Source organism: Ambystoma mexicanum, chromosome 10 (genome assembly GCF_040938575.1).
Source record: "Ambystoma mexicanum isolate Mex_15411 chromosome 10, UKY_AmexF1_1, whole genome shotgun sequence".
Taxonomy (NCBI): domain Eukaryota; kingdom Metazoa; phylum Chordata; class Amphibia; order Caudata; family Ambystomatidae; genus Ambystoma; species Ambystoma mexicanum.
In genome coordinates, this window is record NC_090932.1 from 47,013,772 (window position 1) to 47,024,746 (window position 10,975).

At 50.6% G+C, this 10,975-nt stretch overlaps 1 non-coding gene across 1 annotated transcript; it reads right to left on the bottom strand.

Moving 5' to 3' along the window:
* Positions 1-239: 239 nt before the first annotated feature.
* Positions 240-311, bottom strand: TRNAE-UUC (transfer RNA glutamic acid (anticodon UUC)). Its single transcript has one exon. It is a non-coding gene; the product is annotated as a tRNA-Glu (tRNA).
* Between the last annotated feature and the right edge of the window lie 10,664 nt (positions 312-10,975).

Below are 10,975 nucleotides of genomic sequence, written 5' to 3' on the forward strand. Positions count from 1 at the left end.
AGGTGTTTAGGCTCTGGTAGGCCATTCCCAAGATCTATATGGAAAGACCCATTCCTTCACCCCTTTACAGAATTTAGCCAGCAAGGGATGCAACCTAATATCCATGGGGTGTGCATATCGATGTTTCGCTAATTGTACTGAGAAGGCCCTCCCTCTGTATGCAATTACAGGGATATGATGTGATATGGCATTTATAACACGCCTATACACAAGTGTTTCAAGGGGCGAAAAGGCTAGTCTTCCCATACTGGGAGTCGAACCCGGGCTGCCTGGGTGAAAACCAGGAATCCTAACCGCTAGACCATATGGGATTACCAGCCAAGAAGGAAGCAGGTAATTCGGCCAGGCCGTTGAACCGGAGATGGCTAATTTGAATTGATTATTAGCATACTAGCGGTACCACCTGGCGTTGCCCAGGTCTGTAGCTGACATGCACGTAGGCGTCTGCTATAGCCTTGTGTATGTTTTATTGTGTCATAACTTCCCATTTATGAAAAATTGCAAAATCGGCAATCTCCTGAAATCGCCTATACTGATAGCACAGGGCCAGACCCCGCTGCACCCCTGTGCAGGGCGAATGGGTGGAGTTGGTCACATTTCACTATCGCCTGTACACCCCAGACTGGTATGCCGACCTTGTGTCCAAACTTCCTATTTTTGGAATAGGCGCAAAATCGGCAATCTTCCGAAATTGCCTGTACTGATAGCACAGGCCCGGCCCCACCCTGTGCGGGGCGAATGGGTGGGGTTGGTCAGATTTCACTATCGCCAGTACACCCCAGACCGGTGTGCTGACCTCGGGTCAAAACTTCAGCCCACCAACTGTTGTGGGGCTGGAGCCAACAATCGCAAAATCGGCAATCTCCAGAAATCGCCCAGACTGATAGCACAGGGCGGGACACTGCCCTGTGCAAGGCAAATGGGTGGGGTTGATCAGATTTCACTATCACCAGTACTCCCCAGATTGGTATGCCAACCTCAGGCCAAAACTTCAGCCCACCAACTGTTGTGCGGCTGGAGTCAACAATCGCAAAATCGGCAATCTCCCAAAATCGCCCATTCTAATAGCACAGGGCAGGACCCCGCCCTGTGCAGGGCGAATGGGTGGGGTTGCACAAATGTCACTATCACCAGTACACCCCAGACTGGTATGCTGACCTTGGGCCAGAATTTCAGTCCACCAGCTGTTATGGGGCTGGAGCCAACCCCGAACATACAAACACACTTTCCCAAACATATATATTTATATAACAGCATCAAGGGAAGGGTGGCGCTTGCTTCTGGCAATATTGTATACTTTTTAGCATCAAGGGAAGGGTGGCGCTTGCTTCTGGCATAGTATACTTTTTAGCATCCTGGGAAGGGTGGCTCTTGCCTCTGGCATATTGTACACTTTTTAGCATCACGGGAAGCTTGGCTCTTGCCTCTGGCATATTGTATACCTTTTAGCATCAAGGGAAGAGTGGCTCTTGCCTCTGGCATATTGTACACTTTTTAGCATCAAGGGAAGGGTGGCGCTTGCCTCTGGCATATTGTACACTTTTCAGCATCAAGGGAAGGGTGGCTCTTGCCTCTGGCATATTGTACACTTTTTAACATCAAGGGAAGGGTGGCTCTTGCCTCTGGCATATTGTATACTTTTTAGCATCAAGGGAAGGGTGGCGCTTGCCTCTGGCATATTGTATACTTTTTAGCATCAAGGGAAGGGTGGCTCTTGCCTCTGGCATATTGTACACTTTTTAGCATCAAGGGGAGGGTGGCTCTTGCCTCTGGCATATTGTACACTTTTCTGAGAATAACAAGGTAGCCCTCTGCAGTCTGAGCTGATTGCAGCTCTTAGGTGAACTCTTTGGGCAGTCTAGCATCCAGGGAATTGCAATAGCTGAGATGGAAATGTAATATCCACAACACGGTAGCTCTGGGCAGAGTGATGCAATGTCACCAAAGGTTTCATAAGCGGAATGCTGAACGCTGCTGTAGTCCCTGGCCCAATTCGGGCAGGCTAGGAACGCTGTATTGCTTGTCCCCTGATGGAAAGACGGGTAAATAATCAGAAATGACACAAGAATCTGGAAATGTTTTATTTAAGCGATATATACATATGTTTGTGTTTTTTATTCTATAAGACTTGCCTGTGCTCTTCCTATTGTCTGGACCGCTTCACCTGGGGCTGGCTGGTATTCTGAGGAGGAAGGAAGGATGGTCAGTTCTCCCTTGACCAGGAAAGGATGGGCCACTTCATCTGGGGCTGGCTGGAATTGTGAGGAGGAAGGAGCAATGGTCAGTTCTCCCTTGACCAGGAAAGGATGGGCCGCTTCATCTGGGGCTGGCTGGAATTGTGAGGAGGAAGGAAGGGTGGTCAGTCCTCCCTTGACCAGGAAAGGATGGGCCGCTTCATCTGGGGCTGGCTGGAATTGTGAGGAGGAAGGAAGGGTGGTCAGTCCTCCCTTGACCAGGAAAGGATGGGCTGCTTCATCTGGGGCTGGCTGGAATTGAGGGGAGGAAGGAGCAATGGTCAGTTCTCCCTTGACCAGCAAAGGATGGGCTGCTTCATCTGGGGCTGGCTGGAATTGTGAGGAGGAAGGAAGGATGGTCAGTTCTCCCTTGACCAGGAAAGGATGGGCTGCTTCATCTGGGGCTGGCTGGAATTGTGAGGAGGAAAGAACAATGGTCAGTTCTCCCTTGACCAGGAAAGGATGGGCTTCTTCATCTGGGGCTGGCTGGAATTGTGAGGAGGAAGGAAGGATGGTCAGTTCTCCCTTGACCAGGAAAGGATGGGCCGCTTCATCTGGGGCTGGCTGGAATTGTGGGGAGAAAGGAGCAATGGTCAGTTCCACCTTGACCAGGAATGGACTGGGCAGAGGGAGAACTGGAATGGCAAGACAAAGAGTCCGTTCAAAAATAAAGGTCGTGAAGAGGAGGCAAGAGACTGCAGGGGGGAGGAGAGAACGTTCACTGGGGGGCCGTGGCCTTGAGTGACACCTAGAACTAGGCTGTGTATGTCAGAAGCATCCCGGATAAACCACGAGTCCTGGGCTGCATGCCCCGTACAGCCCAGTCATCTACGGGGCCTACTGCCATGGTGGGCCCATAAGGAGGAAAGCTCCATGCTAAATGTGTGGTGCAGCCCAGGCGAAGAACAGTGCTGCCTTGCTTGGACGGTGTGAGCACAGAGTCTCGCAACCAGCAGTGCAGCCATACCAACTGTCAGCCTGCCCTGGGGCCCGACGTGGTGGGCCATGACAAGAGGAAACATGCTTGCGCACCAAAAGTCAGGTGGACCATGCGGCAAAGATGAGAAGTCCCAGGCCACGTGCTTGCAGCGGTCTGGGCGAAGGTGCCGTACTAGTGTGCTGGCCTCACCTGCAGCCGGGAGGGTGGGCCGGTGAGAGGTAAAGTCCCAGGCCACATCCTCTCTGCGGTCCAGATAAAGATTTCCCCTGTGGGTCCCATTCACGCCGGATCGTGGAGAGCACTTGGGTGTCTGCCCATCAGCGATGTACAGTAGCAATGATGTAGAGGGTGGGCCCTACCCACCAAACTCCCAAGGGAGAGTGGCTTCAATGCACTCAGTGCAGTGGCAGTGATTGGTGCACCTCACAAGGGAACAGGGTGCTATGTTGAGGAAGTAGACCTGGGCCCTGTGCAGAGTGAGGATACAGCAGGGCCCCACATGGGGCACGGGCACCAACAGGATGTGACAGCAGCTCTAGCAGTCTGGCCTCAATGGAGAAGCAGGGAGGAGCTAGCCACACCCTGTCCCCCAAAGGTACAACATCAGCCCAAGGTTTCTCCCCAAACCACCATGGGGGGGTGCTCCCCCGACTGCCCTCTGCCTCCACCTTCTCCTGTGATGGTGGAATTTCTGTTACATCAGAGGGTTTAACCCCCTAAACCTCCCTTCAAGCCCCTGTCCCCTCAACAAACATTGCACCCATGCCTTTCCAGACCCCACAGACACACACACACTCTTACCTGGTTCCCATGCCTGCGTCATCCCTCTTCCAGGCCACTCCTGTCAGGCGCCGCGCGTGCTCATGTGTGGCATGGGGCGGGGCTTGTGGGCACCAGTAGTCAGTCTTTTTTGCCCATGATCAATGGATTGTAGGAAAAAGACCTCATACTGCCAAAGACGGCCCGGGGAGAGGGACTACCCACTGAGGCCAACTTCTGGCCTTGCTTCTCTCGTGGGTGGCATTGGATAGGAAGGAGGGGGTCTATTCTATCAGTTCACCCTAACTGTCCCTCCATGAACCTTTCCGGTGAGGGTGAGCTGGTGGTGTAGATCCCTATAAGGGGAATCACGTCGCGGGAGAAGAGTGTTCATTAAATGCTTACGATTCCTTATTAATTTCATTACATCTGGAGTCTTCTTTCAACAGCAATTGCTGTCATTTTATAGAGCTGTGGCTAACTTGAGAGTTAAAGGCAGTTGGGTTGTAGTAACTAATCTAGTCCAAAGAAACTCTCTTCCCAATAAAGATTCACGGATCCAATTGCTACTAAAATGCTTAATACTCAAATTTTGATCCCTTCACAATAAACTACGTTTCATGCTTAGTCTCATTACAAAACCGGCACAACCTTTTGTCTCTGGGCAATCCTATCCTGGGACCCACTACAGCCAAATTTGGGATCAAGTTTAAATGCAGCCAGAATAGCACCCCCAATGGAAATTTGCTAATGAACAGTGGCAAAATCTCTTTCTCAATCTTCCCACCTCTACTCTTCGACCTCTTTAACTTATCCCGAACAGAACCGTAAGACGTATCCTCGGCCTCAATCTCAGGGACCACATCTCTCCCGCACTGAAATCCCTCCACTGGCTCCCCGTGGCTGCAAGGATCAAGTTCAAGTCCCTCTGCATAGTCCACAAGGCTTTTTGGGGCTGGGGCCCCCACTATCTACAATGCACTCTTCCTAAATACTCTCCTCCCAGAGCCCTCCGCTTGGCCTCCTCCAACTCTCTGCAGGTGAGCTGCTTTTCCAAACAGAGATTTGGGGGTAGATCCTTATCCTCTGCAGGTGCCTTCTTCTGGAACAGCCTCCCTGCCTCTCTCTGTCTTGAGCCGTAACTGCCTTAAGTTCCAGAAACACCTCAAGACATTCCTCTTCTCTTCCTCTTTCACTCTCCCTCTCCCTTGCTAACCTCCTTTCTCTTCTCTCCTGCTTCCCTCCTTCCTTCTCATCCCCAACCTGTTCAGCTTTTGCTGACTGGTTGCCTGGTGCACCTCCAGAGCCTCACAGGTCCCAGTGTCCCCCGCCAGTCCTGCACTTGCCTCCGGGCCTCCGAAGTCTGCCTGCATTACTGCACTCAGAATAAATTCCATGATAGTGGCAGCCACTCTGCACTTAACCTGGGCCCCTGCTGGACCAGGCACACTTGTCCCCCTCCTTCTCCCCCGCACTTCTATCTGCACACTTGCACGACCTTGAATGTTCTAGGCTTAGCATGTTTGTCCTTTCTTCCTCTATCTCCCCTCCTCAGCTTGCTGTGCCTGCATGCATAGGTGCATTGATGACCAACCTTTTGTCTTGTATGTTCCTCTCCAGCTCTCCTTGTCCCCCCCCCCCACTCTTTCTCATGCACTTATACTAGAAATGCCCCGGCCTAGTGTGCTAGTTATTGTTGTTAGATCATTCAGAATCTTCAAGGCCTAAGAATGACGACGATATCCCTGTTCCCTTCCCACCTAGAAGCGATTTGAAGTACTTCACTTGTGTATAAGTGCTTTACAAATAAACAATTACACTTCATTCACTTTATCACTACAAACATTTTACCTTTCACTGAGACATTTGAGTGGGCTACTTCGTTACTCAGTATCGCTTGTTTTACAGCTACCGTTACTTCAGAGTTAATTCACAGGTCTGCCTTTCTTCACGTCTCATCTACACACATGCAGCCTTCAATTGTGCAACATAATGTTGCAACTTCAAGCTTTCCTTAACACACACTGGTCTTTTCTGTCGCTTGCCAGCTCACCGGCTGTGTGCGTTTCTTTCTTGTCTTTACAGTTTTTCAATTCACGAGTCAAGGTTAGTACCAAAGGCTTGGCCTCACCTCCCCCAATCTGCAGTTCAGCCAGGAGGGTCGCTGGTGTCCTTGAAACACAATGCAGCCTTCTTGTTTGGGATTTGGCATTCTACACGTGCCTTTCGCTGCATTTTGGAGGCAACGACCTCCTGCAGGGAACTCCTGGGGTTCTTTACCCTTTTCTCTCGTCCCTCGGTCTGTTGCTCTGCTCCAGTAGGTTTGCCTTCGCCCGGGAGGTTCTGCTCTTGCGTGTGGTACACCTTGCTCAGAGTGTGTCTCTATGTTCTGCCTTTTATCCGTGAGGAGCGCTAATTAGTATCAGATGTAGGCACTTAAAGTCAAGTGCCTGACTTTTCCTGACCCGATTAGCGGGACATGTCCAATGCGATGGGTAAGGGTTAGCCTCTTTACTCTCAGTCACACCTCTTCCTCTTACCAGTGTTTGTGTAGAAAGGGGGGAGTTGGGACATCGGATAATCCTATGAAATAGGATGGGGCATGGGTACGGGAAAGGGCGGAATACCGCGTCTCACCATCGGTCGCCTCACCCCCACTCCCCGAAGACCCCTCATCCAGGTGATCGTCCCGCACTGGTCCACCCCGAGGGTCTGGATCCAAAGGCGATGGCCATGCCCTGGCCACCTGAGAGAGAGATTCCTGGGGATCAATAGGTGAGACACCCTTTGGTTTCACACAACACCCTATACAGCAGTCCCTTTTGTTTCCAAAACTGGGCTCCTTGGTTTTGTGGCCACCGAGTGCTACGGGAGTCCCATAAATGACGGAAGGTAGGGTCTTGTTCTTGGGCCATTGGAAAGCTGTCACCTTGTTCATCAACCCGCCAGTCTACAGCCGCTGGGCACATGGTTCAACGGCTCCAGAGGTATTTTGCCTCTTATTTTCTTTTCTTGTTTTCTTTTCCTTCCCTACTGGGGTTTCTAACTTTACTTGGGAAAATTGAGCTTCTTTCGCCACTTTCTTCCAGCACCTTTACAATCTCTTTAAAACCAGGCACATATGTACCTAATACAAGGGGTTCTGGAAAAGATGGCATGATGGCTGCTTTTATCCACATATCACTCCCCAATATTTTCACATGAACCCCCTTCCGAGGATATAGTTTGATATCGCCATGTATACATTTTATACGTATCACCCTTCCATCTGTGTCAGTTGGCTCCATGATCTCGCTGCTCATTGCGGTCCGCAGGCTTCTGGAGTCGACCATGGCCTGGGTTGGTCCCCTGTCTACCTCCGCTTCACACTCATAAGTATATTTCCCGCCCTTCACTCTCATCATCCACTCGGGCTTTTCTTCGGGAAGGGAGTCATATAACCCAATATCCATAGGTTCTGGTTTCCCTTTCCTCGCACAGTTTCTAGCAATGTGCCCCCATTGTCCACATTAATAACACTGAGGAGTCCGAGGGGTGGGCGTCGGAAACTTTCAAGGAGGTAGCACCACTCCCTTCATTATCTTGGCTTTCCCAACTTCTCCTTCAATCCTGCGGGGGTATGAACCTGCATTGCGGCCCTGCCTGGGTCTGGAGTTGATAGGGTTTGGCAACGCATTCCGGGTCCCACACAACCTCTTCCTTCAAAGGCTGGTAAAAGAATGACACCATATCAGTTTCGAGCTGGCCCTTTAAATCCCTTCCCCAGCCCTGATTGGCTAAGGACCCAGGAAGTTCCCACCCCTGTTGGAATTTCAAAAGAGCTGACTCTGTGTCTGTGTCTGATTCCCTCTGTGAGGTTTGGGTCCACCAGGTAAGCAAACGTGTCTATCCCCTCTCCCCTAAACCTGTTTGTAAAGATTATGCTCTATTTTTTCATCTTTGAAACAGGAATGTCCATGTTGTTTTGTTGGGTGCATAATTTCTGCAAGTATATTTGTGCATGCAGGAGCAATATTGCTTTGTTGTCCAAGCCTGACGCTCCCCGCTGTTTCCCTACTCTTCCCAGCTGCCGCTGGTATCCGATTTCAGCACGCAGGATCGGCGGTGCTTTGTTTTCCCAGCCTGCTGCTCCCTGCTGTTCCCCTACTCTTCCCAGCGGCTGCTGGTTTCGATTGCATCTTCCAGCCTTCAGGCTGGGCTGGCTTGGCGGCTTGAGCGAGTCCTTTTAGCAGCGACACGCCAGAGATTCCCATAGGTCCCCGCCAAGACTGAAAGGATTTCCCTGGAAGACCGCAGCTGGTTGCCACAGCCTCTGTTTGTCGTTCTTCGGCCCCTGAGCTTATCCCGCCTGATATGGCATTCACAGGCACAGTTCTGTGGATATGCTCAGGGTTGATGTCCCGCATGGCATCTGGTTCGTTGTCCTGCACAGCGGTGTCCTGCATGTTGTTCGGGATCTAATGAAGGTGCTGATTCAGCGCCAGACAGGGGGGGTGCACTTACTAATTGCAGGAAGAACAGTGATATATTGAGACACACGGTAGAGGGGAAATCACAGAGACCCCAGGGAACTGTGGTAAGCCCCAAGGACCATGCATTAGGGAAACAAAGGGGAACACTCTGTATAAAACAATGTATGGGCTCAGGGTACCTGTCACATAAAGGCAAGGGGTGTGAAACTTCAGGTAAACTCACTTCACAGGGGTATCACAGGTGGGCTTCACATCACAGACCAACTTTAACCACATAGCCTGTGCACCACAGCTGAGGAAGGGGGAAGCGGACTCCAGGCTGCTCATCTCCAGCAGACCGCAGTCGCTATGAACAGCACCCAGTGATGTAATCAAGGTCAGCAAGCCAGTCTCATGGCAACTTGGATGAGCTGGGGAAATCGACATAACACAGAAGGCACTTGCATGGCACCAAGGCAGTGTCAAATTTCCTGTTGGCCGGCGGGTATGGAAACCAGGATGCAGAACCGAGGGGCGCTCCAAGAAGAGCTGGTCAGACGGTAAGTTTTGGTGTCCCTGAAAAGTAACAAGCCCTCAGAGTATCCACAATAGTGTTTGTGAAGTTACTATCTTGCAGGTGCTGTCTGAATGTCTCTCTTCCTGCTAGCTCAGGGTGTCTTGTGTTCCTTCCTTTCTGGTGCTGACCAATGGCAGTTGAATAAAGAACCGGAGGTCAGCACAATTATGACATTACTAATTGCTAACTGTTCATGGGATAGAGTGGGAAGCAATGTGGCGCCACACGGGGAGATGGGCTGAAAGGGGGCAGATCGGTTTATTCCAATCCTGTCTAACTAATGTATGCCTTGCTATAGGGGTATGATGTAGTCTACTCAGTTAGCTTGTTGGGAACTGAGAAGATGCGAAGCTTGAATTGCAACTGTATCTATCTGAGCAAACATTGTATTTGTGGTATAAAACTACTGTTCACTCTGAACCTGTTCCTCAGCTCTCTTCAATCAGTTCTGTTCCAAAAAGCGGTTTGATTTGTGCTCGCCCAGCTGTCATAAACAGCTTTACTACTTTCCCGGTGTGCGCTCCTTTTTGGACTACTGGTAACGTATTCATTACGAGCCCTAGAGGACCACTGATGCAGGTTTGTTGTCCCCAACAGCGTCATTCTGAACAGGAGCTAAATCCGAGGCTGTAGGAATCTCACACCTTCCAAGGTAAGGAAACCATCAGGGTTAATAACATCAAAGCAGAAGCCCTGATGGATTCTGTGAGCAAGCAGACTGCCGTCCGCTCCGATCTCATATGTCCCAAAGATCGAAAAGGGGGAGGGGCAGTAAGGATTACGTGTGTCAAGATCATTCAGCAAAAATATGGACAGCAGTAGTCCCTGGTCTACTAGAGGAAGTAATCATAGCGATTGACTTCCCCACCTTCCCAGACCTCTTGGACGATCCTACTGAATCAAAATCTCCCAAATACTCTCCCTTATCCAGTTGGGAAGAGAACCATCTGTGTGGACTTGGAAAATGAATCTACAACCAGGAACTATTGACCCAGAGAAAGAAAGATGCTTGTTGAACTAACAGGAAAGGAAAGAACAAGACAATGTGGACTTTTTAAGTTGTTTCCTACTTCCTAATTAAGGGGGAGCCTCCCATTTAATGGGAGGGGTATGTGACCAATCTGGACAAATCGTCCCTTCTACCCAGAGGGAGCCTCCCCCTTGGATGCTAAGGAGGTGAGCGCGCTACGCAAGACCCTCCTTAGGTGTCTGCGCAAGTGGACCCTCACTGGGAGTGGATACCCTCTTGGGAACAAGGACTCCCATTCCAGCATGGAACTCCCAGTCCATGCCACCCTTCTGCATGGATGCATGGATGTCGGAAAGACTATTGCATTCCCTGTTACAACTATAATTCGTAAAGATCTTTATTTGACTCCGTTGGCTTCAGGCAATGGTGAACCTCACCTGAATGCCATGATCAAAGAAGATGGACATAATTTCATTAATTCTAATGACGTGCATAAAAAGAGAATGGACTGTGAATGGAGAGGGATCTCCCACGCAGTGTGACGAGCGAATGCTATGCAGAGGCGATCCCCTGTAGCATCGATACCCTGGAGGGACAGAGCCACATAGCGCTGCAGAGCCAGCAGTGATGTGCAGAATGAGAAACCTGCTAGCTGGAGGCTGGACGACAGGTACCTTGACTGAGCGAGAGGCCCCGGTTAAGGGGAAAGAGAGGACAACAAGAGAACCGTCTTCTCGGGTGGCATGACCACTGACGAGCAGTGATGGCCCTGGCGCCCAGCAACTGATGCTGAGACACGCGAGCAGAGAGGAGCCTGAGGCAATCGAGCTCCCGCCGTCAAGCGCCTTACCCGAAATAAGAAGTATTGACAGGGAAACAGACGCGAGCGAGATATATGACTGCTGGTTTCCAGGAGCACCGAAACCGACACAGGTATGAAACACTAAGGGAATGTAACGGGCACGCAACCCCACTAAACCAGAGTAAAGTATATACAAACACTGTAATTCAAGCCTCGAATAGTTGCCCAAAGTATGAGAAGAG